General features: G+C 46.1%; 1 long non-coding RNA gene across 1 annotated transcript; it reads right to left on the bottom strand.

The window, feature by feature from the left end:
• Positions 1 to 337: 337 nt before the first annotated feature.
• On the bottom strand, positions 338 to 19206 carry LOC135895694 (uncharacterized). Its single transcript, XR_010562475.1, has 5 exons — positions 18943 to 19206; positions 13645 to 13713; positions 10177 to 10340; positions 3494 to 3597; positions 338 to 713 (listed from the first exon to the last, which is right to left on the bottom strand). It is a non-coding gene; the product is annotated as an uncharacterized LOC135895694 (long non-coding RNA).
• Between the last annotated feature and the right edge of the window lie 8115 nt (positions 19207 to 27321).

Below are 27321 nucleotides of genomic sequence, written 5' to 3'. Positions count from 1 at the left end.
TCCCCCAAATTCCTTGTTTTGTCCCCAAGTCAGGATTACTCCCCATGGTTTATTCCCTGCATGTGCTGGCTCCATGCTGCCTTCACATCCTCATGTTGACTCCGTATGCAAACAGGCTTCCATTGTGTTGGCTTACAATGCTTATTTTACACAAGAACCAAGGCAGAAAGGTGAATATACACTTTGTCTGGCCAAATCTGCTTATCAACCCTGCTTTGATTCAGACATTAGCAGATATTCTCCAGTGTATATATACACAAATCTTTAAATATCATCCATACATATATCCCACAACAATTATGAGGATCAGCATGGTACAAGCTTTTATTAGAGAACTCACTTGACCCTTTTTGGATAAATACTATGAAAGCAATATTTTAGGTGCAGAGAGTTTGTCAGGCCTGTCAGAAGTTACTGTTATAGAACAATGAACCCTTTGCAAATTGGCATTGAGGGGTTCCTAGTGTCACAAACCTATAACGAAAAACCCAGTAAAATAAAAATCAAGACAAACTTTCACTCCTCTTAGCCTTTTTTCATTCCCTGGGAAGGGGAAAATTCCTGGAGTCACACTCTGTCTTGTACTCCTGCACTGGGCTCCCAGTCACTCAGGTTTCTTTTTACACATCCAGTTCCTAGGTAATGTACATCCAGAGGTAGAGATAATATTTGTTTCAACATAAGCACATTCACCAGAACCCTTTACTTCCAACCTGTAAGTGAGGATAAAAAAAATTATCCATTTAAAATTTATGATCAGATAATTGCACTCAAGGATGGGTCCCTGTGCTGATAACTGCTCTTCTTGAGGGGCCAAGTTGTTCATCTTATTTTTATTTTCTATTTTCCTCTCATTTTTAGTTTATATTTATTTTGAAGTACATGCAGATTAAAGGAAAGGGAGGAGATACTGTAGTTAAAGAAGCATGCACCTAAATACACAAATTGAGTCATAAAATTCCGACTCTTCTGGGATGATGACAAAACCTGTTATAGGTAGATTCATATCCCATCTGGAGCAGTGACTTGAACTTAGGTGTCCCACCTCTAAGGTGAGTGCCCAGAGTACTCGGTTATAGAGTCAATCTTTCTCTCTCTGGCCCAGTGAATATTTGATTATTTATATAAAGTGGAACAGCTTCAACAGGAAAGGTTGAGGAAATCCGAACCTGGAGTGCCCAATAACCTCAGGGTTAGGGTACTCACTTGTACTCTGGGCCACACCATTCCCAGTCAGGTTACCCATGGCTGTCTTTTGTACAAAGCCCGACCTACTAGGCATGCACGCCTACCGGACTGGGGTAAAATAGGTGGGGGAGCACCTACTTTGAGAATCCGACTAGGCCTCATGTATTCACTAGGGCACCGAGCTGGAGTCCGTTGGAAACAATAGTATTTGATCATGTAATTAAAGAATGTTTCATAATGGATACACACAGGAGGGGCAAATTAGAATTACACCGGCAACTTTATAGGTGGCATTTCCTAACTTCTAAGTGCTTGACTTTGCAACCTTAACAATGTGCTTTTAACAGTTTTTATGTGTTGTGTGTGTGTATATATAATTTATTAGACTTTATAAAAGCATCCATTAACACAGTACATCTACACTACAGTGCTTATTGCTGCGCAGATGCACCGATGCAGCTGCGCCGCTGTAGTGCTTGTGGTGGAGACTTTCTAAGCCGACGGGAGAGGTGGTAGCTATGTTGTCGGCAGAAGCTCTCCTGCCGACATAGTGCTGTCTACACCGGCACTTAGGTCAGTATAACTTTCATCGCTCAGGGGTGTGGATTATTCACATCCCTGAGTGAAGTAAGTTATACCCAAGGAACTTGTAGTATAGACAGTCTAAGTGGTATATTTGTTATGTCTCTTCATTCATCTTTCCCTTTGCGTGTCTTTGTTGGTGTTCCTCAGATTCTGTCCTGTGTTTAACCTCACAACACGCCTGTGAAGAGTAACATTTTACACATGTGGAACGGAGGCACAAAGAGATTAAATAAACTTAGTCCAGGTCACTCTGGGGGTCCTCCCCAACCTTGGCATGTATTAGTATTACCATTGTTTGCCCTATATTTGCCACTTTTTCCCCATGTCTGTTTACCCACCTCCTTTTTTTCTTTTCTTTTTAAAGTTTCAAGGATTTTAATTAATGTTTTTACTGTGTTACTGAACAATACCTCAAGTGCCTTGTCTGGGAGGAGGATGGATACTACTCTATAAATAAATGTATTGCTTGCAATTTCATCCTGCAGAAAAATAGCAAATGTCCTAATGTGTCCTTCAGTACTCTTTTTTTTTTTTAAGTCAGGGAAGAAAAAAATAGATAATAAAAAACAGTTCATTTTATCCTGCAACATAGATTCATTTTTTAATTTCATAGCATACTACACAAAAATCAAAGTGCTTGTTAAAATTATAGCCTCTATTCATGGAGTAATAACTTCATCCACCATTAAAATACATTCACTGTTCACTTAAGTGCTGACAGCTGCTTTGTATTGTAATGGGTTTGGTAGCATACAACAGATCAAGGACAAGGAGGGATAAAGACTACTGTTATACTGAGAAGTACTGGTGACTGCTTGGACCACAAACCTGAGACTGGGTGTAAATGCACACTTTAACTCATCCTGAAAGTATATTAATTAATCAGAAGGCCTGCACTTAAGACAAAAGGGTGTTGTGAACCTGCCCACGATTTTGGAGTGAATGGGTGGATGGGGTTTGCTGAATGAGGGGGTGGAGGGGAACATGGGGTGGGTCTGAAGGCAGAACAAACAGAAACTGAAAATGGACAAGAACAGACTCAGAGAGCAGAGAGGCAGAGACAAAAAGGAAGAAGGCCAAGAAGCTGCTAGTAAGTACAAAGGGACCCTGGAAAAAGAGAGAGAGAGGACAAGAAAGCTGGGCTGTCACGGGGATGGGTGGGGCGCTTCAGCTAGAGCCTGGCTGCCCCCAAGGCTCCCCGCTTCCAGCTGGGCTGCACCCACCCCACTCCCTGCTTGGAGCCTGGCTGCCCCCTGGGTCCCAGCTCCCCACTTCCAGCCCAACTGCTGCCTGGGCTCCCCACTCCAAGTCTGGCTGTGAACATCCGGTTCACACTCTCCAATTCCAGCTGGGCTGCTGCCTGGGCTCTCAACTCCCCACAGGGAGCCCAGCTGCCTGGAGGCTCCTGGCTCCCTGCTTCGCACGGGAAGCCCAGCTGTACCGAGGCTCCCAGCTCCCCCTGGGGAGCCCAGGGGGCCAGCTAGACTCCTGGCGGTGGAGAGCTGGGGGGCAGGGGTCCCAGCAGGGACTGCATGTGGAGCTGAGAGCCTGGGCTCTCAGCCCCCCATACTGCCACTCTTAAGTTGGAGAAAGTGCTCCTGGACAACAGAAGGAGGGTAGTGTGGACATCGACCAGCACAGTAATTACTGCGACCTAACATACGTTTCTAGTGTAGATATAGCCTTAGTTTAGCAGAAAGAAAAATCAAAGGCAACTTACAGACTTGTATTTAATGCTGTACCATTTACCCAAAAGAGTTTTCCCTTTGTCTTGTGGAGTCCAATCCATGCATCCTTCCTGCAAGCAAGCTTTTCTATAAAATTCTGTACAAGAGAAACAAACATGCTTTTTTGCAACATGACAATCATATGTATCAGTTCAAAACAAAGACTTAATATTTTGGAATGATTTTATATTCCAATGCCCCCATGCTTCAAGTTTAATTATTGTATACTAATGCATAAATCTTTCAATGTTGGAGAATTATTGTTATTTAATCTTTGATATGCCACTGGTTAGGGCCAATCCTATTGGTTTCCCTCCTAGTTAGGGTGAGGCTTGGGTCAGGCCCATCTCCTTTTATTCAGTGGTGGATCATTTAGATTTACAAATGCCTTTTTTCTTTAACAAATCTCTCTGCACATATTTTTAAACACCTCTCTCTCTCTCTCTCTCTCTCTCTCTCTCTCTCTTTTTTTTTTTTATATATATAAATAATAATATATATATAAGAAGGGCCACACTGGTCAGACCAAAGGTCCATCTAGCCCAGTATCCTGTCTTCTGAGAGTATCCAATGCCAGGTGCTTCAGAGGGAATGAACAGAACAGGTAATCATCACATGATCCATCTCCTGTCACCCATGCCCAGCTTCTGGCAAACAGAGGCTAGGGACACCATCCCTGCCCATCCTGGATAATAGCCACTGAATGTATTAATACCCTCCATGAATGTATCTAGTTCTTTTTTGAACCCTGGCCTTCACAACATCCTCTGGCAAGGAGTTCCACAGGTTGACTGTGTGTTGTGTGAAGAAATATTTTCTTTTGTTTGTTTTAAGACAGCTGCCATTTGGTACCCTTAGTTCTTGTGTTTATGAGAAGGAATAAATAACACTTCCTTATTTACTTTCTCCACACCAGTTATGATTTTATAGACCTCTATCATATTCCTCCTTAGTAGTCTCTTTTCCAAGCTGAAAGGTCCCAGTCTTATTAATCTCTCCTCATATAGAAGCTGTTCCATACCCCTAATCATTTTTATTGTCCCTCTCTGTACCTTTTCCAATTCAATATATCTTTTTTTTTTTTTTTTTTTTTTTTGAAACAGGGTGACCAGATCTGCATGCAGTATTCAAGATGTGGTCATACCATGGATTTATATAGAGGCAATATGATATCTTCTGTCTTATTATCTATCCCTTTTTTAATGATTCCCAACATTGTTAGCTTTTTTGACTGCCGCTCACACTGAGTGGATGTTTTCAGAGAACTATGCACAATAACTCCAAGATCTCTTTCTTGAGTGGTAACAGCTAATTTAGACCCCATAATTTTATATGTATAGTTGGGATTATGTTTTCTAATGTGCATTACTTTGCATTTATCAGCATTGAATTTCATCTGCCATTTTGTTGCCCAGTTGTAACTCTTTGCAGTCTGTTTTGGATTTACAAAACTACTCAAGATAATTATGTATCATCTGCAAATTTTGCCACCTCAGAGCTGGTCTACACTGGGGGGGGGAGATCGATCTAAGATACGCAACTTCAGCTACATGAATAGCGTAGCTGAAGTCGAAGTATCTTAGATCGATTTACCTGGGGTCCACATGGCACGGGATCGACGGCCGCGGCTCCCCCGTCGACTCTGCTACCGCCGCTCGCTCGTTCCGGAGTCGACGGGGAGTGTGTTCGGGGATCGATATATCGCGTCTTAACGAGACGCGATATATCGATCCCCGATAAATCAATTGCTACCCGCCGATACGGTGGGTAGTCTGGACGTACCCTCACTGTTTACCCTTTTTCCAGATCATTTATAAATATGTTGAACAGTACTGGTCCCAGTACAGATCCCAGCGGGACACCACTATTTACCTCTCTCCATTCTGAAAACTGACCATTTATTCCTGTCCTTGTTTCCTATCTTTTAACCAGTTACTGATCCATGAGAGGACCTTCCCTCTTATCCCATGACAGCTTACTTTGCTAAAGAGCCTTTGGTGAGGGACCTTGTCAAAGGCTTTCTTAAAATCTAAGTACACTATATCCACTGGATCACCCTAGTCCACATGCTTGTTGACCTCCTTGTTGGGCCAAAAGAAATCTGATGAGGTTCAACAAGGACTAGTGCAGAGTTCTGCACTTAGGAAGAAAGAATCCCATGCACCGCTACAGGCTGGGGACCGACTGGCTAAGCAGCAGTTCTGCTGAAAAGGACCTGGGGATTACAGTGGACGAGAAGCTAGATGTGAGTCAGCAGTGTGCCCTTATTGCCAAGAAGGCCAATGGCATATTGGGCTGTATTAGTAGGAGCATTACCAGCAGATCGAGGAAAGTGATTATTCCCCTCTATTCGGCATTGGTGAGACCACACCTGGAGTATTGTGTACAGTTTTGGTCCCCCCACTACAGAAAGGATGTGGACAAATTGGAGAGAGTCCAGCGAAGGGCAACGAAAATGATCAGGGGGCTGGGGCACATGACTTATGAGGAGAGGCTGAGGCAACTGGGCTTGTTTTTGTCTGCAGAAGAGAAGAATGAGAGGGAATTTGATAGCAGCCTTCAACTACCTGAAGGGGGGTTCCAAAGAGGATGGAGCTTGGCTGTTCTCAGTGGTGGCAGATGACAGAACAAGGAGCAATGGTCTCAAGTTGCAGTGGGGGAGGTCTAGGTTGGATATTAGGAAACACTATTTCTCTAGGAGGGTGGTAAAGCACTGGAATGGGTTACCTAGGGAGGTGGTGGAATCTCCATCCTTAGAGGTTTTTAAGGCCTGGCTTGACAAAGCCTTGGCTGGGATGATTTAGTTGTTGGTCCTGCTTTGAGCAGGGGATTGGACTAGATAACCTCCTGAGGTCTCTTCCAACCCTAATATTCTATGATTCCTCAAAGAATTCTAGTAGATTGGTGAGGCATGATTTCCTTTACAAAACCATGTTAACTCTTCCCCCCCAAAATCATGTTTATCTGTCTGATAATTCTGTTCTTTACTATAGTTTCAACCAGTTTGCCTGGTACTGAAGTTAGGCTTACTGGCCTGTAATTGCCGGGATCGCCTCTAGTTATTTGGTACAGAAGCTGATTTAAACAATAGGTTACATACCACAGTTAATAGTTCTGCAATTTCACATCTGAGTTCCTTCAGAATTCTTGGGTGAATACTATCTGGTCCTGGTGACTTATTACTGTTCATATATATATGTGTGTGTGTATTTAAGATTTTTACATGCTTTTAGCTGTGCTGCTTTTTTCATTTCTAAGGGTGGAACTACTTATCAGTCACTGATTTAGGGATTCCATCGATATAACAAATCATATTTTCCCCATTCCTAGGTAAGGCAAGCCTTCCTGTTGAGGTCAAGGGGCAAAAGGGGCTAAGCCACTCCCCAGGAAGGCAAACATTTAGGTTATAACACCATTTCTGGTGCATCATCAATTCTGTTAACATTGTCTGTCATTTCCTGTGATGCCACTTTCTGGTTATGATGGGACTTCCAGTGGCATCTTTATCTCATGCATCAATCCCATATTCTATCCAACAATCTTATAGACATTTTCTAAGGGCAATTAACTACTTAATGGGGTTTGTCCTTGAACCAAGAACTGTTAGCATTGTGAGAATGTTTCCCAAAACAAAAAACACACAGACTTTGAATGTTCTCCATGTTGTGCTTTCTGCTTGACACCCATTTTACTTGTTGCACAAATTATGCAACTCCCTGGCATCTTTAATAGCCGTATCAGTGGAGACAGCAATTGCTAGTGCATGGTTTAGGGTCAAATCAACCTCAGTCCATAACCATTTTTGGGTTGCTTCGTCCATCATTTAAACTCTCTCCAAACTTGCAATGATCTGTTAATTTCCTTAACTTTGACACATACTCAGAAATTGTTTCATATTATTTTAATTCCATTAATTAAGGTAGCAATGCTCTGCAAACACCAAGGGCTTTTGTAGATTTTCTACATTCTTGGCAAATATTTTGTCTGCTGATTTAATATGAGCTGGCAGCCTATGTAACAGACTAAAAGTTTTAGCCCCCACTGTACTCAGTAAAACCAGTAACAACTCATCGGTAAGGCTGCATGTCTGTCATGGAGGTAACGGAAGTAACAGATTCCATGACTTTCCGTGACCTCCGTGATTTCTGCAGTGGCCCGTGCGGCTGGCTCTGAGGCTGCTCGAGGTTGGATGTGGGAGGAGGCTCAGGACTAGGGCACGGGGCTGGGGTGCGGGGTGGCGCTTAACTCTGGGGGTGGTCCCCAGAAGTGGCTGGCATGTCCCTGTAGCTCCTAGGCGGAGGGGCCAGGGGGCTCTGCATGCTGACCCTGCCTGCAGGCACCAGCCCCACAGCTGACATTGGGTGCGGTTCCTGGCCAATGAGAGCTGCGGAGCTGGCGCTCATGGTGGGTATAGCGCATAGAGCCCCCCTGGTCTTCCCTCACCCTAGGAGCTGCAGGGATGTCGCCACTTCTGGAGAGCTGTGCAGAGCCGGGTAGGGAGCTTGCCAGCCCCGCCAACCCCTCCCCCCCCCAGCACCACTGGTATCTCGGGCCGCGCACCTGCTGCCCGGCCCCCCCCCCCAGAGCACCTGCGGCGCCCCCAGGCCACCCCCCCCAGAGCACCTGTTAGCAATTCTATACTGTTCTGGTATCTTGATATTGTTGGGCCAGTCTTGTCCTGAGCTATCAAACAAGATAACTCTCCCCTAAACGCCAGTGTCCAATTTTTAGCACACCCTTCTTTTTTTCCCCTAAATGAGAGAGTACTCTCAATCCCAGCAGCAACAAGCTGCAATTTCCTTTTTAGTTTCACTTTCCCACTGTAGTTACTCTCTGCTTCACTGAACTCCTGCACTAGGATCCCATCCTCATCAACAGTTATGTCATTTGCTATTTACACTACAAACATACTATGAGAAAACCATACCAGCATGCTGTGGTCCAAATAACTGTTTACTCAAATATACGCAACATGCAGGGCCTAGCTACATATACACAGTGAGCACCTCTCGAGGGTTTGAAAACCATTTAAAGGAATACTACTCTCTTCCAATACACTATAGCAGGGGTGGGCAAACTACAGCCGCCAGGCCGGCTTCGACCTGCCAGCCGTTTAATCTGGCCCTTGAGCTCCCACTGGGAAGTAGTGTCTGGGGCTTGCCCCGCTCCGGTGTTCCAGCCGAGGAGCAGGGTCGGGGGCTGCTCTGCACGGCTCCTGAAAGCAGCGGCATGTCCCCCTTCAGGCTCCTACACGTAGGGGCAGCCAGGGGGCTCCGCTCTGCATGCTGCCCCTTCCCCAAGCACCGCCCCCGCAGATTCCATTGGCTGGGAACCGCGGCCAATGGGAGCTACAGGGGCGGCACCTGCGGATAGGTCAACGCGCAGCAGAGCTGCCTGGCTGTGCCTCCACATAGGAGCCAGAGTGGGGACATGTCGCTGCTTCTGGGAGCCGCTTGAGGTAAGGGCCGTGCGGAGCCTGCAGCCCTGAGCCACCCCACCCACACCCCAACCCCCTGCCCCAACCCTGATTCCCCCCCCCTCCCACCCTCTGAATCCCTCGGTCTCAGCCCAGCACACCCTCCTACACCCCAAACTCCTCATCCCCAGCCCCACCCCAGAGCCTGCACCCTCAGCCAGAGCCCTCACCCCCCCCGCCCCAGCCTGGAGCCCCCTCCTTCACCCTGAACCCATTTCTGGCCCCACCCCAGAGCCCGCACCCCCAGCCAGAGTCCTCACCTCCTCCCACACCCCAACCCCAATTTCATGAGCATACATGGCCCGCCATACAATTTCTATACCCAGATGTGGCCCTTGGGCCAAAAAGTTTGCCCACCCCTGCACTATAGGAAGGAAAAGCAATTAAGAGCAGAAATAATGGGGACCCTAAAAGCAATTTTATTTTCCCACTGAGTGATACTGAATGTGATGATAAAGTACTGAGTATTAGATAATAAGAAAAATGTCAATTATGTAAAGTCCATATTCCACCCTTGATCTTTGTGCAAACCTTCCACTGACATCAGTTGGAGATATGCTGTGGACTGAGGAGAGTAGGGGGTCCTAAATTTATGCCACAGTGCACTTACCATATTTAAAAATGGAATTTGGACCTCTCTACAGAATAAATTTCATATTCCCTGTGCTAAAGTGTCAATTTGCTCTGGAATAAAATAATATCTTGATAACCCAAGCTAGATAATCCCCTGAAAACAAATAGCCCCAAACACTTTCCCATCACTACAATGGATTTTGTTTTCAAAGGAGTTTTGACGTTTAATAAATATTGACTGAAAAATTATGTTTCGGAGAACATCCTTACACTTTACTTTGATCAGTCTTTATTGTACCGGGAACAAATATTTGATAATAGGCTCTTCAGTCTAGCAGAAAAAGGTGTAACACGATCCAATGGTCAGAAACTAAAGCTAGACAAATTCAGACTGGAAATAAGATGGACATTTTTTACAGTGAGAGTAATTAACCCTTGTAACAATTTACATAGGGTTGTGGTGGCTTCTCCATCACTGACAATTTTTAAATCAAGAGTGGATATTTTTCTAAAGAATCTGCTCTAGGAATTATTTTTGGAGAAGTTCTGTGGCCTGCTTTTTACAGGAGGTTAGACTAGATGATCATAATGGTCCCTTCTGGCCTTGGAATCTATGGATCTACTTACCAATTCCTCTTTGTTTTCAATTACAGCAAGTAAAGCATCTTGTTGAGAACAGAATTCCTCACTAGTCTCCCAATACTTCACTTCATCAGAAATGTAGTAACATTTTCCTTTGTAGAGCAGCCAGTTATCAGGACATGGATCTTTACACTTAGGATTCCTAGAAGCTAAATAATTGGAGAGCAAACTTTATTTCTGTTCTCTTATAAAATTCTCTCAGTGCATATTTCCTGGGTAGGTTGGCCCAGCCCACAGTTCATTCCCTTCTGAGGAAAGGCTGCGCAGTGAAAGCAGAGGTGGCGCTACACATCAGAACTTGTGTCAGCACTAAAAAAATCTCAAATTAAGATAAACTGAAAAATCTTCCCTATTCGGTGGAGATTTTTAATGAAAACAGAATTTGACACAACTCCCAAAGGAAGGTCCAATATAGCTATTAATCTGACCTTCTGTTCCAAATCAAGGGTGGGCATAATCAGCCTGGGTATCCAAAAAGTTATGCTAATTTGTCTCTTATATTGTTAAATTCTATAGTTCTTTCCTATACTTTAACTCCACCCCCCAACTGTCACCCTTCCCACCCCTGTTTTGCATTTGTCCCATCTATTTCAGTGTCAAAAATTACATAAAACATGCAACCCTTTGCCAGAACTGGTCAAGAATATTCCATTGAAATGTTTGTATGAGATTCCCATGATATACCATAGTGGTTCAACCAGAGCAAAGACTACGGTGAAACATGGGATGTGTAGTCCAGCAGAAAGAAAGATGGGCACACGAGGCACCCGCACTACAACACTCATGAGGTACTAGGGCAGATGCACTTCCAAGTTAAACTGAGAAGTAAAAAACATTTTGATTTGGGAATGTCAGAATATTTCATTTTGACTGAAAAGGTTGGAATAAACATTTTGAATCAAGTTTTTTCTTAACTTTTCCTTCTGCAGTGAATTTCAGTATTTTGACTTTTCATCCTGATTCAGGCTGAAAACAAAATGTTGAAATAGCAGAATTTACCACAGGATAGAAATTCTAGTTTTCCTCTGGCTTGACCACTGGCATATACTAATACTTTCCTGGCACTAAGTGCTTTGACAGCACATATATCTGCAATATCTTCACTGAAGTTGCTTTCAAACACACAGGATGATGTGGTGGCTGCACAAAGGAAAGGCCACCCATGCTATTGTGCTGATATGGTAACGCTACTGAAAGGAGAGCCCTACACTACATCTGCTGCAGGAAAGGACCCCTACTATTTTATACCCTGGTTTCTGAACATTCATGTCACACAGACACAGACACACACACACACACAGACAGTCTGGAGACATGGCAGTTGTAGTGTGGATGTTCCCTGTCCCTCAGTGTCAACATAATCCTGATATAGTATCTGCACTGAATGAACTCCAGTCCTACATTACTGTTGTCCTACTTTCCAAATTACTAGCTGCACTGAGAAGAACTCAGGCATCCTACTGTACTGAAGTGGTGACTGTACAGAGTAGGAACCAACAGTCCCTCCCTCCTCCCCGCCCCTTACAGTGGTAAGGTGGCAGCTCCACTTAGGAAACATCCCAAACTCTCACTCCGTTAATGTAGTAGGAGCACTGAAGAAACCCTTTCCCAATCCTATGTGTTGATAGGGCAGTTTCACATCCTCTGTACTCCCCCCTCTCCTACACACTGCTCTCCTTTTCCCATCAATGTGGCAGCTGCACTAAAGGAGCCCCAAGCACATACTCAGCTGATGTGTGGGAATCACCAAGGAACTCCCTCCACCTAAATGCACACCATATGCCGGCACAGCAGCTTCAATGGGATGGGGGATCTAGCCAAGCTTTCTGCCACGCCACACCCTATATGTCTCAATTGCACCTACATTTCGGGGTGGAGGAGGTCCCACTATACCATGTGCCAGTGCAGGAGCTGCACCAGGAGAATCCATGTGCCAACACTGAAATTACACAGAGAGAACTTGATACACAACAGCATCAGAACTCCCACCTTTATACTTTATACATCTGCTAGCACCAAGAGAAGTGTCCCTCCATTCTAGTTATATTTGATCAGATGCACAAAGGGAAACACACAATGTGCAAATGAGTTGGCTGCACAAAGGGGCAACCCCGCATACATAAGGTGATTGCACATGACATATTGAAAGAGAATAGAGAGCTTGCGCCTTTTGATGGTGCTGTAAGCTCCATGCTGGGAAGGTTTAAAGAGAAAAATTCTCTGGTCCCCGCGTAGGAGAAAGGAGAAAGTGTTCTCTGTCAGTATTTAATTTAAATAAATTATATTAGTAAGCCAGGGTCTGAATGGGCTCTCCCCGCCATGTATTGATGAACTTGGGGGGAAGACCTCAGGAGCAGACTGTATTTGCAGAGACACACTTACTTTGCTTAGGTGATCAGCAGACAGACATGCTGTGCCAAAGTAATCAATTTTGGGCAATTTTGGGTTAAAATTTACTTAAGTCTTGGATGCAGAGATAATGAAATGTTGTTATCCTGAGTGTGTGACTAAGGGGCAGTAGAACTATACTTAATCTTCCCTAATTAAAGAGGTCACCCTGACTGGAATCTCTCATTAAGCAGGGGATAGTGATGAAAGTGAAAGTCGGGGGGAGGCGAAAGGTGTTCCTACCTAGTGATGGCACTCTGTTCAAATGGTTCTAAGCTCATCAGACTCAGTTTAGAGTCTTTATTTCTGGTCTGTGATAACTAGAGCTGAAATCATTACCTCACAGCAAGGGTTCTGTCTACATGGGACCCCTCTACCACCTCAACAGAGGATTACTGAAGGGGGAGGACAGCCCAATATTATTATTATTGTGGGGAAGACAGCACAATTCAGTGACTCATGGGGGTGGATGAGCATTGAGGGATGTATTGCAGCAAGTCTGGGACAAACGCTGATTGATGTATGGAAGGGTGGGGCATGTCATAGCATTGACTGACTTATTTGCTGTGTGCATGTGATGAGAGAACAGTATTAATTGTGGGGTCAGAAGTCAACCAGTGGGAGACTGTGTTTTGGGCCCAAGAAGTGGGAGATTACCCAATCAATGGGACACCAGTTACAGGGGAGCATCGGCCAGGAGAGGATTGTGGCTTGGAGCCCTGGTGTATTGCTTGGTCCTTGGTCTAGTAGGTATCAGGTACATTTTTTTTCAAGTCCTGCGTATTGTTAATATATATTTAGAAAAAAAGTTTTGACTTGTGTATAATTGGTAACTGATGCATAACTCTGAATCCCATATGGCTTACCCCAGTGTTACACTTAAATAAAATCAATCCAAATTTATAGCTGAGGAGTAAGAAGATGACAGAATGTGGTACGTTCTCTCCATGTCACATCCCTGAAGCTCTGGGTACCATACCTAATATATTTTACCTCTGCATTTCAGTCATATGATTAAGCCATTATTAAAAGGGTAGACGCACTTTTACAAAAGCTTCACTTTACCTAGGATTATTACTGCAATAGTCATTGCAAGAGACCATGATATTAATATGAAGCATCCTATGATCAAACCTGAAAAGAAGAAGAGTCAATAAATAAATACATTGTATTGAATACCTGGAACAAGTTTTCTGCGCTATTGCATCATAAATAGGCTTAAACAGATTAGATTTAAGAATTTTGGCAACTATATCAATGTTTAATTCCAAATATTTTGCCAAGTTTCAATTCATTTACAATTTTGCACTAGCACAAAATAAAATCCCCAGTATTAATTACTGCCTAATACCTCATTTCTTGGGTGGTTAATAAATACGTAGTGATTGGGCATTTAATAATTATTAAATAATTATTTATTCATTGGGTAATGACTACAAATTGACATTCATCATAATCACATTATTCAGAAACAAAATCCTATTACATAATAATCATGATGTTTCATAACACTAATTGATTGCCTAGCCAAATTAAAAGCAAAGGGAACAGTTATCTGCAGCTATTGTATAAGGTGAGATATTATTTTACATAATTACCTACAAAAAACTAGATTAAAATAACATTAATTTGATTGCAAAGTCAAGTACTTAAAAATTAAATCTGCCCATGAACCCTGTAGTGTATCTAAGACTGCATCATTCAGCGTATAGGCTCCGGGGGGAAATATAGCATGGGATCATGTAATTAAAGATTGTACCACAATGCATCGGGAGCAGAATTAAGGTTGTACAGGCAACCTTAGTTCTTGCATTTCCTAATTTTCAAGTGCTTGACTTTGTACCCTAATTAGCATTCTTTTAATATAGGATTTTAAAATGTAATTTCTTTGCAGTTTACAAAGGAAAGGGGTAAAAACAACTATTGTTGCATGCAACTATAACAACTACCTGTTGTTACATATTGTATACATGTATGTTACATACAAATACATCAGCAGCAAGGCTTGAACCTGCACGGTCAGTCTTCTGGCATAGACTACTAGTATCAGACAAACTATGGGCTTGTCTGCGTAGGTGGTTTGATCTGCAGCTGGCAGCAGAGCTGATTTTAAAAAACAGAATTTCCATTCCCCAGGAATTCTGATCAGCAAGGAGAGAGTCCTGAGGGAAGAGATGTAAGTGTCTTTAGATTTGGCCAGTTTATAATCTATTGAAAATTGTTATTTCCCCCCTGGATGCGCATAGCACAGCATGTTTTGGCAACATGCCAAAACTCCTCAGCACTCCATAAACACTATGTATGTTCTACATTGATCCTCACTCCAGCTGTTTACATACACAGCAAAGCCCCGAGATGGGAGCAGGCTTTGCACTGGGTCTGGTCTGGCCAGGAAGTCATCCCGGCATTCTTGTTTTGAGGGTGTCATCCTATTCTCTGGAACCTCAGTTTTCATGTCAGAAAAACTAAGTCTGTAGGTGTTATGAAAATGTGAAAAAGCTTAAAAATGTGAAACAGAGGAGACATCTGCCTGAGTTTGCACAGAGCCTGAAATAAGATCTGTGAGATGGGGAACTGCCTCAGGCATCTCACTGAGATTTTAATTTAGGTGCCCAGTAATGACAACCTAAATGTCAACGTTGCTAACTAGTTCACTACTGATCAAATCTTGTGAGAAAGGAGAAGAACAATCATTATGAACATCTACAAATGAGTGGTGTCTCATTTGGTAGTTTGGGACAGTTCCCAGCACATTTTTTCATAATCTGACCCATGAAGCCAAAAGGCCATGGGACATCTGGACTCCAAAAAGGGGAGCCATTTCCTCAGAGCTCAGCAACGCAGCCAAGCCCTGTTGAGGGGACCCAATCCAAAGCAGTGGGTGCCTGGCTTGTTTTAGTGCTGGGTGTAGGGCCACATGGTTTGCTCCTTGACTTTAGTGGCTGCTGGTGCTCCCTCTGCTAGGGGCTGTCTGCAGACTCAGGCAGTCATTGCTGCACAAGTTACACTCAGGTAACACTTTAAAGTTTTTGTTCACAACCAGGGTGAGTAGAGTTTCTGAGCTCATCACATGCCTGTGGCAGCTAGGGCCCTAAACATGTGCCTATTCTTTAATCTGGTTCAGCTCTTGGTGCAGCTGAACCTCAGACATCTAGCAGTGCATGTGTGCTAATACATTGACCAGCTGCATAGTGTGCTGTGGGCGGCATCTCATTTTGACAACTCAAATGGGCAGAAGTTAGTAAAGCACCTCTATTTTTTTTTTCAGATTCAAGCCCTAGAGAGGACACAGACAGAATGAGTCCTCCCTTTGCATCCTCACATCAAAATATCCATTCACCTAGGGGAACATACATAGTGTTAGGAATGAAGAGCCATGAGTAGAGCTTAGTTCTACCCTTGCCTGTGCCACAGGTTTCCTGTGTGAGGGTGGGTGCTCCCAAATGCCATGGAAGTCAGTGGAAACTGTGGCTGTTTCAGAATGCTGGTTCTGAGGCAGGTGGCATGACTGCAGGGCTTCACATCAGGGGGCCATGAGCTCTAATTTTGGCTCTGCCATTGATTTGCTGTGTGATCATGAGCAAATCACTTTGCCTTTCTGTTTAAGTTTTCCCATTTGTAAAAGAGGATTAATAATACAGTAAAAGCTTTTTTATCTGGCATGTTGGGGGAATGCGGGGTGCTGGTAAGTGAAAAATTCTGGTTAACTAAGAGGGAGGGAGGTTGGGTGCGGGAGGGGGCTCCGGGTTGGGGGTTTGGGCACAGGAGGGGTTTTGGGGTGCCAGATCCGGGGGGTGCTCACCTCAGGCGGCTCCCCGCCAGCGGCGACCTGTTCCTGCTGCTCCTGGTGGAAATGTGGCGAGGCGGCTCTGCGTGCTGCCTCTGGCTGCAGGCACCACCCCAGCAGATCCTATTGGCTGTAGTCTCAAGTTTGGGAACCAAATTTTGAGTTGGAGACTTTTTGCAAAGTTTGGCTTTAATCTCCCTGTGCATCATTTACCTGTCTGTAAAATGGAAATAGTAACTTTGCCACCTCACAGGTGAGTTGAGAAGATAAATCCATATATCCAAACCCTCTTCACCTAAATGTAACAGCCATCCTTCATTCAGGTTCAATGTAAAAAACAATAGTGGTCCCCAAGACAACACCCAAGCATAGGCGCTGACTCCGTGGGTGCTCCGGGGCTGGAGCACCCATGGGGAAAAATTGGTGGGTGCTCTGCACCCACCGGCAGCTCCCCACTCTGCACCCCCGCCCCAGCTCACCTCTGCCTCCGCCTCCTCCCCTGAGCGTGCCGCGTGCCCACTTTTTCCCCCTAGCTCCCAGCACTTGCGCGCGAAACAGCTGTTTCGCGCAGCAAGCACTGGAAGGGAGGTGGGAGGAGAGGGAACATGGTGCACTCGGGGAAGAGGCGGGGCCAGGATGGGGATTTGGGGAAGGAGTCCAATAGGGGTAGAGAGGGGGCAGAGTTGGGGTGAGGACTTTGGGGAAGGGGTTGGAATGGGGGCAGGGCAGGGGTGGGAAAAGGGTGGAGTTGGGGCAGGGCCAGGGGTGGGGGGCATGAGCACACACCGGCACCAGGGAAAGTTGGCGCCTATGCACCCAGGGCCACTCAGGAAACTTGAGCAAAGAGGTTTAGGGAGAGCATTGTTTGGGGGGGGGCATTGTTTTGCAGGGAGGAGAAGAGAGAGAGGGAGAGAGAGTGTGTGTGTGTGGTGTATGTGTGTGTGTAAAAGTAAGAAAAGCAGGAGATAGCACACCGGCACAGAGAGAGGCACACACACAGTCTAGACCTGTGCTTCTCAAAGTATACAGTGTGTGACCCTGACCTTGAGAGAAGCCAAAAGACGGGATTTCTGGTATGGACAAGCTAGTTAAAGAGGCTTTGGGCTATAACCAAAGCAACTATCTCCTATGGTTTGGTTCCTCTCATTTTGGGGAAAACAGGACTTTGAACATTCCTTGTAAATAAACAAAATTGCATCAAAGAAAATACCTGACATCATCAATTTCTCCTAACTGAACAACTCACAACACCCCGAATTTGGCCAATTGCTTGGGTTTGGTTTAACAAAGTTTTTTAAATAGACCTGTAAAAATAGCTACAGTGAAACCTGTAGAAGAGACCACACTGACTGGGTAGAGTCTTGTCTCAAACCACCCTATCAGACACTTTACAACCAGCAGCAAAGAGCAAAGGGGAGGGGGAGGGAATAAAAAAGGAAGGAAGGATGGTGTGTGGGGGGAGATAAGAAGTTTTATGGTAGACGGTGCTTAAAGGGTGGAATTATGGGGTGTCACAAACCTGGGGAAAATAATGTAAAGCTTGAGATGGGGGGGTTGCTGAGGGACAAAAAGCTTCTAGCAGAACTGCTGCCTCACACAGCTCCCAGAGCTCCTGCTGCTACCTCCTATAACTCCCCCCCCCCCCCGCCCCGCGGCTCTGCTGCACTCCTTCATTGGCCCATCCATCACACACAGGGGGCTTGTGTCTAGAACGGAGCCCAGGGAGCAGCAGATGTAGCGCCATGGGGCGGGGGGGGGGGGGGGAGGCTGGCACAGTCGAGAAGCCAGGGAGGGGCTGAGAAGCCGCAGTGGGCAGAGACCCCACCTCTTCCCCCAACATACACATGCTGGGTGCCCAACATCTTGTAAAGACATGCTCAGAGCAGGTCTGGCAGGGAGGGACTGGGCACTGAGCAGTGAGGAAGTGAAAGCAAACACAGCACTCCAGGGCGGGCAGCACTCCCAGCATGGGCCCCTGGGCCTCAGAGAGACCCCCTCACCCCACTTACTTTCACTGCACCCTCAGCCCCATATCCCCAGAGAGAACCCCCAAATCCAAGAGATCCCCAACCCCAATGAATCTCACTGCACCCCACAGTCCCCTATATCCTGTGAGACCCCCTAACCCCACTGAATCTCCCCAGACCCCTAGCACCCAAACTCACAGGACGTATTTCATTTTAATAAGTTGTATGAGTCCTGTTGCCACATTTAAAAGCAATAAGTATAAATAGCTTCCTGAGCTAAAAATTGAATCCGTTTATGCAATACATGTATAAAAGATCATGTGAATTGTCTGTATCAAGTGCAGGAAAATTTACTTTAGCCAGGGTTAGGCTAGATCCCACACACATACACTTTTTTTCAAACAACTTTAATCGCAGAAGAAAGAGGAGAGAGTGAAGCAGGCAGAATATCAGGCACTCGAGCAAGGAAAGAAAGAAAGGAGGAAGAAGAGCAGACATTTTATGGCAGAGGAAGACAGGGGGGGGAAAGAAAATCTGACCCCTTTATAGGAGAGAGAGGGGAAGAGAAGCAGAGAAGAGGTAAAAAGGGAGATATTTTTGTTTATTAACCTGCTCTCCTCCTGGGTGCCTTCCTCGATTTCTTTCCTGTGGACGATGTAAGCAGGGATGACTCCTCCTTTATGCTCTCCAACTTCTCTGGATTGTTTTGTAAGGACTTGTAAGAAAGAACTGATTCTGAGTGGCACCTTCGCCTGTGAGGGAGATTCCTATCGTCTCTCGAAACAGGGGACATCATTTTGCAATGCCCTCTTCTGTCCCCTGGCCCTCCTTTGCCTCCCCAGATTGCTGCTTCCTGGTACTGTGTTTACTTTCATTCTCAGCATAGTATAGAACTTCCCTCCTCCTGAGGGAAGCTGGGATATTTGACTCCCTTTCAAAAATTGCCACTTTGCTATTAACTCTCATCTGTAATCAGTTTACAAGATTGAAGCCACTGCTTTGTACTGCCATAGAACCTGCCAGGAGTAAAATGGGTCAGGGAGGGTATAGAGATGGTAGATAGAGAGACAAAACAATTAGGCAAAACAGGGCCAGGGCAGGGGTGGGGGCGCGCAAACTAAAGCGCAAAATGAGGGAACAGTGTAAACTGTGGGGAGAGGGAACAATTGTAAGGGACAAAACAGGGAGCTAGTAAAGTGGGGAAGGGGGGAAAGAGGGGGCCAAGGCAAAATGAGGAGGGCCGGGGCAACAAATGGTCAGCTGAAACTCCAAAACTTTCTTTTCCCTTAGCACCACCATCAAGGGGTTGTCAGAGACAAAACAGGGGCAATGCAGTTACCTAAGATCTTAAAAAGAAAAACATAGTGTAGTATTTTATTAATAGAGTTCTCATTTGTGTGAGTGAGCCAAACAAAACTATAGAAACTAGTTTTTACCAAAAGTTTGGGGTTATAAAAAATGCTGTTGTATAGTGGGGTGACCAGATGTCCCGATTTTATTAGGACAATCCCGATTTTTGGGTCTTTTTCTTATATAGGCTCCTATTACCCCCCACCCCCGTCCCTATTTTTCACATTTGCTGTCTGGTCACCCTATTGTATAGAGGCCTTTATGCCAGTTGTCACGGGTGGATAAAAGCTAACAAAAGTGTTGTTATATAAAACTGTTTATGAAATGAGCAAAAGTTGGAGACAGATAGGTACATACTGGATGTGCTTAAGCTAAAAGAACAGTGATAATGAGTTTTCAAGACTCTTGGTAAGGTCCCAGGTAGCCATAACAATTAACTGGAGTTTTTTGGAAAGGGTGTTTTGATTGGATCTTGATGGAATGAAGTTTCTACCCCTTTCTAGCCACCGTATTTTGGGGGAGAAGGGGGTCACTCAACAATTTGTAGGAGTAAATGAAGGCTGTGGTGTTCAGTGACCACTCAGACCCAAGGAGTCTGACAGAAGTCTGATTCAATGTCTGAGTTCTAGGCAGTAGCACCAACTCTTGCAAACTGATCATGATTCACATGAGTTTGGTGCCCGCAGGGGTTGCTCTCATGATGATGCTAGAAGCTACTCTGTTCTGGCATTTTCAGGGCTGGCTGGGTATGTGGGCAGAGCTCTGTGTGAGAGCGGGACTAAATGACATGAGACCTGCCCTGCTACTAAGTGCCTTCATGTATGTATCAGCCTTAGCAGAAAGAAGGCTGGAACAGGGGAAGAGGGAGTTGGAGAAAAGTCACTGCTAGGCCCATGCTCAGTTGCTGCCTCTTGCTGCTCTGGATGTGGGGGAGTTGGGGAAGTGGTGCTGCAGAGACCTGGGCAGAGGAGACGCCTCAGTGCAGTGGGCAAGAAGTATAATTTAAAATAAAAAATAATTATTTTAAACTATTTAATTTGTGCAATTATAATGAGATCTTTTAAAAAACCTAAATGATTTATTGTAATTACTTGATAATTTATATATTTATGTCACAGGCACTGACTCTGTGGGTGCTCAGGGGCTGGAGCAGCCACGGGGAAAAAATGGTGGGCGCTGAGCACCCAGTGGCAGCTCCCCTATCAGCGCCCCCCTTCCTCCCAGTGCCTCCTGCCTGCCCGCGGGCCCCACAGATCAGCGCCTCCCCGCGCCTCTCGCCCGCTGCAATCAGCTGTTTTGCAGCATGCAGGAGGCTGGGGGGGGAGAGGGGAGGAGTGGGGATGGGGCACACTCGGGGGAGGGGACGGAACAGGGCGGGAAGAGGCAGAGCGGGGTGGAGTGGGGGCGGGAAGAGGTGGGTGTAGGGTGGGAAAAGGTCAGGTGGAATGGGCCTTGGGGGAAGGGGTGGAGTGGGGGCAGGGCCTGGGGCAGAGCTGGGGGTTGAGCACCTCCCAGCACACTGGAAAGTTAGCGCCAGTGATTTATGTAGTTATCAAAATTATACAAAGAAAGACTGATTTCAAGATATTTTTGAAATACTTTGTATGTGATTGAATTGCTTATTTGAAAAAAAGCATATTAAGAATTCTAAATATAATTACTGCACTGAGACATAGAAAGCTCTGCTTGTGTGAGGGTTTTCCAGCAGTTAGCAGGGTTGTTGACATTATAAAGACCTTCTTCATGTAAAGATTTTTGCAGCTCACCTAAATCTTTACTAAACAATTAATTTGAAAACTTGATCCATAGGGCGGATGCTTTGTGTTTCTTGGATATTCACTGTTCACTTTCCAGCTCTATTTTATAGCCTTTGTACATTATATTCAAAAATAACATCATGATCCTTTGTGTCTGATTTATGAAGGTGCAGGTGACCAGTCAGAAAAAAGAGAAGGAGGAGAATTAGGGAGGAAGGTTGAGGAGGGGAATATTGGGGGAAGGTGAGAAACAAGGAGAGAAGAGTCAAGACACTGGTAGCAATGGATGGGAGTTCTCTTATCAATGGGGGAAGAGGAAGTAAGTGGAGTCTCCATCTGAACAGCCTGGGGAAGGTGTGCATTTTTGTGTATGGTTGACTTTTCAATCTGATTTATCACACATATTGGCAAAAGTAGATATGATTTTAAAAGTCAAAAGACAGACTAAAAAACATGATTTGATTTTTTTAATCTCATGATATTTTTGTCTGACATGTTTTTGATCCCTTGAGGTTGGCAATATTGTAATAGATCAGTATTGCATAATTTGAGTCTCTTCATAACATAACAACTAGTTCCAACAGGCCACAGCCTCTTAAAAGTACAGTTCCCCACATCTTCCTTCCCCAGCCAAACATAATAATAATTAACAATCAAATCAATATAATACAGAATTTCAAATACTTTTAACCAACCTAGTAACTAAACTAACAATGTTCAATTAGTCTCTGAAGTGCCTTCTGCTGTTTTGTGGACTGTTTGGGCTCCCCTGAGACATCAGCACCACTGTTATCAGGAGGCAGTAAGTCCATTAGTTCAGACTGGTCCATGTCCTGAGACTCAGCCATCTCAACCTGCTGTAGTTGTTGCCTGTCTAAGACCCTCTTAGCATGGGGAAATAGTTTTTAGTTTGTGTACATGCTTAATTTCCCCCCTACTGTTACTCACACCTTCTTGTCAACTGTTTGAAATGGGCCATCCTGATTATCACTACAAAAGTTTTTTTTTCTCCTGCTGATAATAGCCCACCTTAATCGATTAGTCTAGTTAGAGTTGGTATGGCAACCCCCATTTTTTCATGTTCTCTGTATATATATATCTTCCTACTGTATTTTCCACTGCATGTATCTGATGAAGTGGGCTTTAGCCCACGAAAGCTTATGCTCAGATAAATTTGTTAGTCTCTAAGGTGCCACAAGTACTCCTGTTCTTTTTGCTGATACAGACTAACATGGCTACCACTCTGAAACTTTCAATGTTGTTATCTTTATTGTATGAGTAAAGGGCACCAAAACTGTGCTTAGCCTGTCCTGATTGGGGGGCCACCCACAACTGAAATGAACTCACTAAGGCAGGGGCTCAAATGCCAGACCCTTGTGAAAGTAAGAAGAGGTGGGGACAGGTATCCCTGCTAGGAGATGTAGACTCTACCGAAGAGCCCTAGGCACAGTTTAACCTGCCTCTCCCCACTGTTCAAAGATAGAGTTAATTAAGGCTCCTTGAAGAGTCATTTGTTTTGTTAAGGGCTCACTAGACCGGAAATCACTTGTTGTGGAACAGTGTTTCTGCCCAGCCTGCTTCAGCAATGCAGTTCCCACACTAAGAGCTGACAGTCACTGAGAGCTGAAAATTACTAAGAGCTGGGTGGAGCCTCAAGAGACTGACCTGTAGAGGTCACAGCAGAGAGGCAGGTGTCAGCAGAAGGTGAGAGGCAGGGGCAGGGGGCAGCCAGCTAGGGTGACCAGATTAGTAGTATAAAATATCGGGACGGGGCGGAGCAAAAAAAAGAGGGGGGCGGAGCAAAAAAAGGTGGGCGGAGCAAAAAAAGAGTTTTAAAGGGGCCTGGGGCATTAGCAGGCCCCGGCCCCGCCCTCCCCGCGGAGCCTCCCGCCCCCCGGCCCGCCATGGGCATATGCGGGGCACGGTGGGTCCAGGCAGGGGCAGCGCGGAGCGAGCAGGAGCCAGGTGGGCAGCAGGGGCCGAATCCCCGCTGCTGCCAGGGAGCCCCGCGCCTCTCCCTCCCGCTCACGGCTGTGGCTCCTCCCCGGCATGACGCGCCTCCCGCTGCCCCGGCCACATGCGGCGCGCGTCCCCAGCGCCTAGTCTCCCTCCCGCCGGGAAGGAGCAGCTGGACGCGCGCCGCATGTGCGCGGGGCAGGCCGGGGGGCGCGTCCCGCCGGGAAGGAGCCGCAGCCGCGAGCGGGAGGGAGAGGCGCGGGGCTCCCTGGCAGCAGCAGGGATTCGGCCCACGCCCCCGCGCCACCTACCTGGCCTCTGCCCGCTCCGCGCTGCCCCCAACCGGACCCACCGCGCTGCCCCGCGGGCTGCAGGGCTGGAGCAGCCTCCAGGCTGCGCTCCCGGCCCCGGGTGCAGCAGCCCGGGCAGAAGCCCTCTGGCGTGGCGGGGGGGTTCACAGCTGAGCCCCCCGTCTCCCTCCCTTGCCAGCCCCCTTTGCCCGCCTGGTGCCCGGGTGCCGGAGCTGACTCACCAGCTCCAGGATCCAGGCACCGCCGCCACCCCCTCCCTCCAGGCTTGCGCCGCCATGCTGCAAGCCTGGGAGGGAGGAGGAATGCTGCGTGGTTGGGGAAGAGGCGGGGCCAGGGCGGGGATTTGGGGAGGGAGCCAATGGGGGAAGGAGGGGGTGGAGCCGGGGCGGGGGGGCGCGAGCGCCAGAGCGGAGGTCAAAATTTCTTTTTTGTCCAGTGTCCCGACCAAACATTGGTCGGGACGCGGGACAAAGAAGCAAATATCGGGACAGTCCCGATAAAATCAGGACGTCTGGTCACCCTACAGCCAGCAGAGTGGAATGGCGGCTGGCGGGTGGCCAGGAGAATGGCAGCAGGGCACTGACGCCACAGCAAATGCTCAGATGGCGGAGCAAGCAAGGTCCCTCTCTCCCTCCCCTCCCCCAGGTGGGAGGTGAGCTCGCACAGATGCACCTCTGAACTCTGTGTCCTCAATGACCAAAGACAACCATTGTGAGTGGGGTATGGTGAGGGAGCAGAGAGAGGCATGGTAAAGGAACTTTTGGTTGTAGAACCCAAGAACATGAGGCGGAAGGCACTGCCCCACGCACTCTGGGGTGGATATTTTGCTCATAGTTTTATCTTTATGAATCCTGCTTGCGGCATTTTCTCTAATGCTGGGTGACTTCCCTCCTTTCATTAAAAGTTTCTTTTCTACACTCAGCCTCTGCTTGCGAGAGGGGAATTACTGCCTCTTAGAGGCTCCCAGGGGGTGGTGTGTAATTTCCCCAGATTACTGGATAGGGGCTTGAGCCAGTTCTGTGTTCTGTTGTTGAAAAGGAACCCCTAGATATTGAACCTGGCCCTGGTTTCTGCCAACTCCACCTGGCAGAACGGTTACATTCTAGTAAGGCTAATTCAGGGAAGAGAGAATAATAGACTTGGACAAGTACATAGTTTTTTCCAGTCAACAAAAACAAATCTATGCTTTCTTTGCAGCAGGGGGGTTATATTTCTTGAGACACCAACATTTGACTTGGCCTATATTTTTGTCACATGTGACAAGACTTGACAGCTTCACTGTTAATTTGAAGCCAGTATAAAATGTCTCTGGTCCTTCTCTTATATTTTTTAATCCATAAATGACCTTCATATATTCTTTTAAACATTTTTTTTTGTTTCACCTTAAGAATCCCCATGAAGGTGCCTTTAAACAAAATCCTGTCTAGTACTAAAAGCTCTCCCTTAAATTGATAATAGGCTCTGGGACTACACTGTCCCAGCCACCATGTGCTAATATAACCTTAGTTACATTCTGCATGTTCTCAGCCTGAGCAGTAGCTCTGGCAATCACAGTCCATATTTAGTCTGAGACTGGAGAGGTTTTGCTTTTTTAAAAAAAATTGAATGAACATGCCTAAATCTCAACTTTGCTTCACTGCACTTTTGTCAAATGCTCTCAAAAGTGTGTCTGCAACCACCACATCTCTCCCAGGTTTGTATTCAATTTGCAGACCATATATTTGTAACTGAAAAAAATAATAATTTCTGTATTCTTGTTGGAGTGGATGAGCAGGTTACAGGCCCCTTTTGGCAATAATAATAGTGGTTTATGGTCATTTTCAGCTAACACTGGCATCCCCATAAATAAAGACATGGAACTTTTTGCATCCATGTACTAAGATCAAAGTCACCTCCTATGGACTCTCTGTTTTTGTTAGCACCTCTGACACATACATTACTGGTCTCTAATTTTGACTGTATCTTCTGTAAGAGGAATTCACCAGTACCTTCTTCAGAGGCAACCCCTGGACAACATTGTTTTGTGCTTCCTGTCATAGTACTTTAGGACTGGGGCCTCTTTAATTAACTCCTTCAGTTTCTCAAACTGTTTATTAGAATTTGCATCCCATGTCCCGTGGATATCTTTGTAGAATAGCAGTTTCAGGTTACTGGTTTGAGCAGCTAGATTAGGCATAGATTCCCCTACATAGCTCCCCATTCCAAAGAATCTTTGTACCCTTTCCTTGTCTAGGGGCAGGCATGTTGGTGATGGCCTCAACTGTACTGTGATCTATCTCTACACCTTGCTGTGTTAACTTCTCTCGCAGGAATGCTTATATCCATTACATAAAATTTAGATTTTTGGTTGCTTAGCTTTAGCCCAGCTGCTTGGGCCTTTTCCAAAGCAGCCTGGAGCTGCTGGTCATGCCCTTGTCCTGTTTCCCCCCCGATCAAAACGTCCTCTATATAAACCTCAGTGCCCTCTAAACCCATCAAAAATTTGGTGTATTTTTCAGTGAAACATGTCGGGTGTAAACAACCCAAATGGCAGTCTGTGAAATAGTGTCTCCCCAAGGGTGTTGAATGTACACAAACCTATGCTCTGTTTTTCTAAGGGCACCTGCCACAACCCTGCTGATGCATTAAACGTAGAAAAATATTTGGCATCAGCCATTTCCCCAAAATTCCTCCTCTTCTACTTGTTCTATGATTCCCAAAGCAATGAACCTATCACGGGCAGCACGTCACTCCTCCATTTAGTGAGGCTGTGTGTGCCCGGACCGTGGCCCCAGCCCAAGGCCTGCCCCAATTCAACCTCCTCCCCTGGAGGCCCCGCCCATACTCTATCCCCAGCCCTGCTTGGTCCCCACCCCGAGGCTCTCCTACCTGCTGCTCGTGCCTCTTCGCTGCCTCCCCTGCCCCCCCCTGCCTGCCGCTCACGCTGCCCCCTCCCCCTGCCCCCACCCACCCACCTGCCAGCCGGCTGCTCACTGCTCGCATGCGCCTCTTCACCCCCTCCTATGAGTGGGAAGGGAACAGCAAGAGGCCGAGCCTCAGGAGAAGAGAACAAGCAGGACCAGGGCCTCGGGGCGGAGCGCAGGCGCACATCCTTTCAGTGGCAGCTCCAAAGGTGGCCCCTTATACCCGCCGCCTTTGGAACCTATCCAGTTCTTCTGAGCGGGGGTGGACGCAAGTCCTGTAATAATTCTATTTCCAGTACCCTATAGCCTGCCCCAGTCCTCAAAAGATGTGTACCAAAGTTAGCCGGGTAGAGACTGCACTAGGGCAAAGCTTTTTTTTAACACTGCTGTGAACTGGTATCTTGTCAAGAGGCTGCCCTCCCAGTGTGAAGGGTTAAAATCCATGTGCATTTTATATAACAACCAGGTATATGGATTGTGCCAGCTCTGTTCCAGACCCAAAGTCCAGAGTATGGTCAAGAGACCAGAGGCCTAGCAAACAGTGATCAGCTAAGAGAAAGCTATGGTAAACAGATAATCTTGTTTTGCTAAATTAAGACTAGTCAGCAAATTGCCAGGTGTTGTAGCTAAGAACTAAATAATTGTGTCTTATTCAGAGTTGCAGATTGAACAAAGAATCCCTGTTCCTATTGTGTTAGTTTCTTCTGTAGG

The sequence above is a fragment of the Emys orbicularis genome, chromosome 1, assembly GCF_028017835.1.
Source record: "Emys orbicularis isolate rEmyOrb1 chromosome 1, rEmyOrb1.hap1, whole genome shotgun sequence".
Classification (NCBI taxonomy): domain Eukaryota; kingdom Metazoa; phylum Chordata; order Testudines; family Emydidae; genus Emys; species Emys orbicularis.
This window is presented reverse-complemented; position numbering and strand designations above follow the sequence as displayed.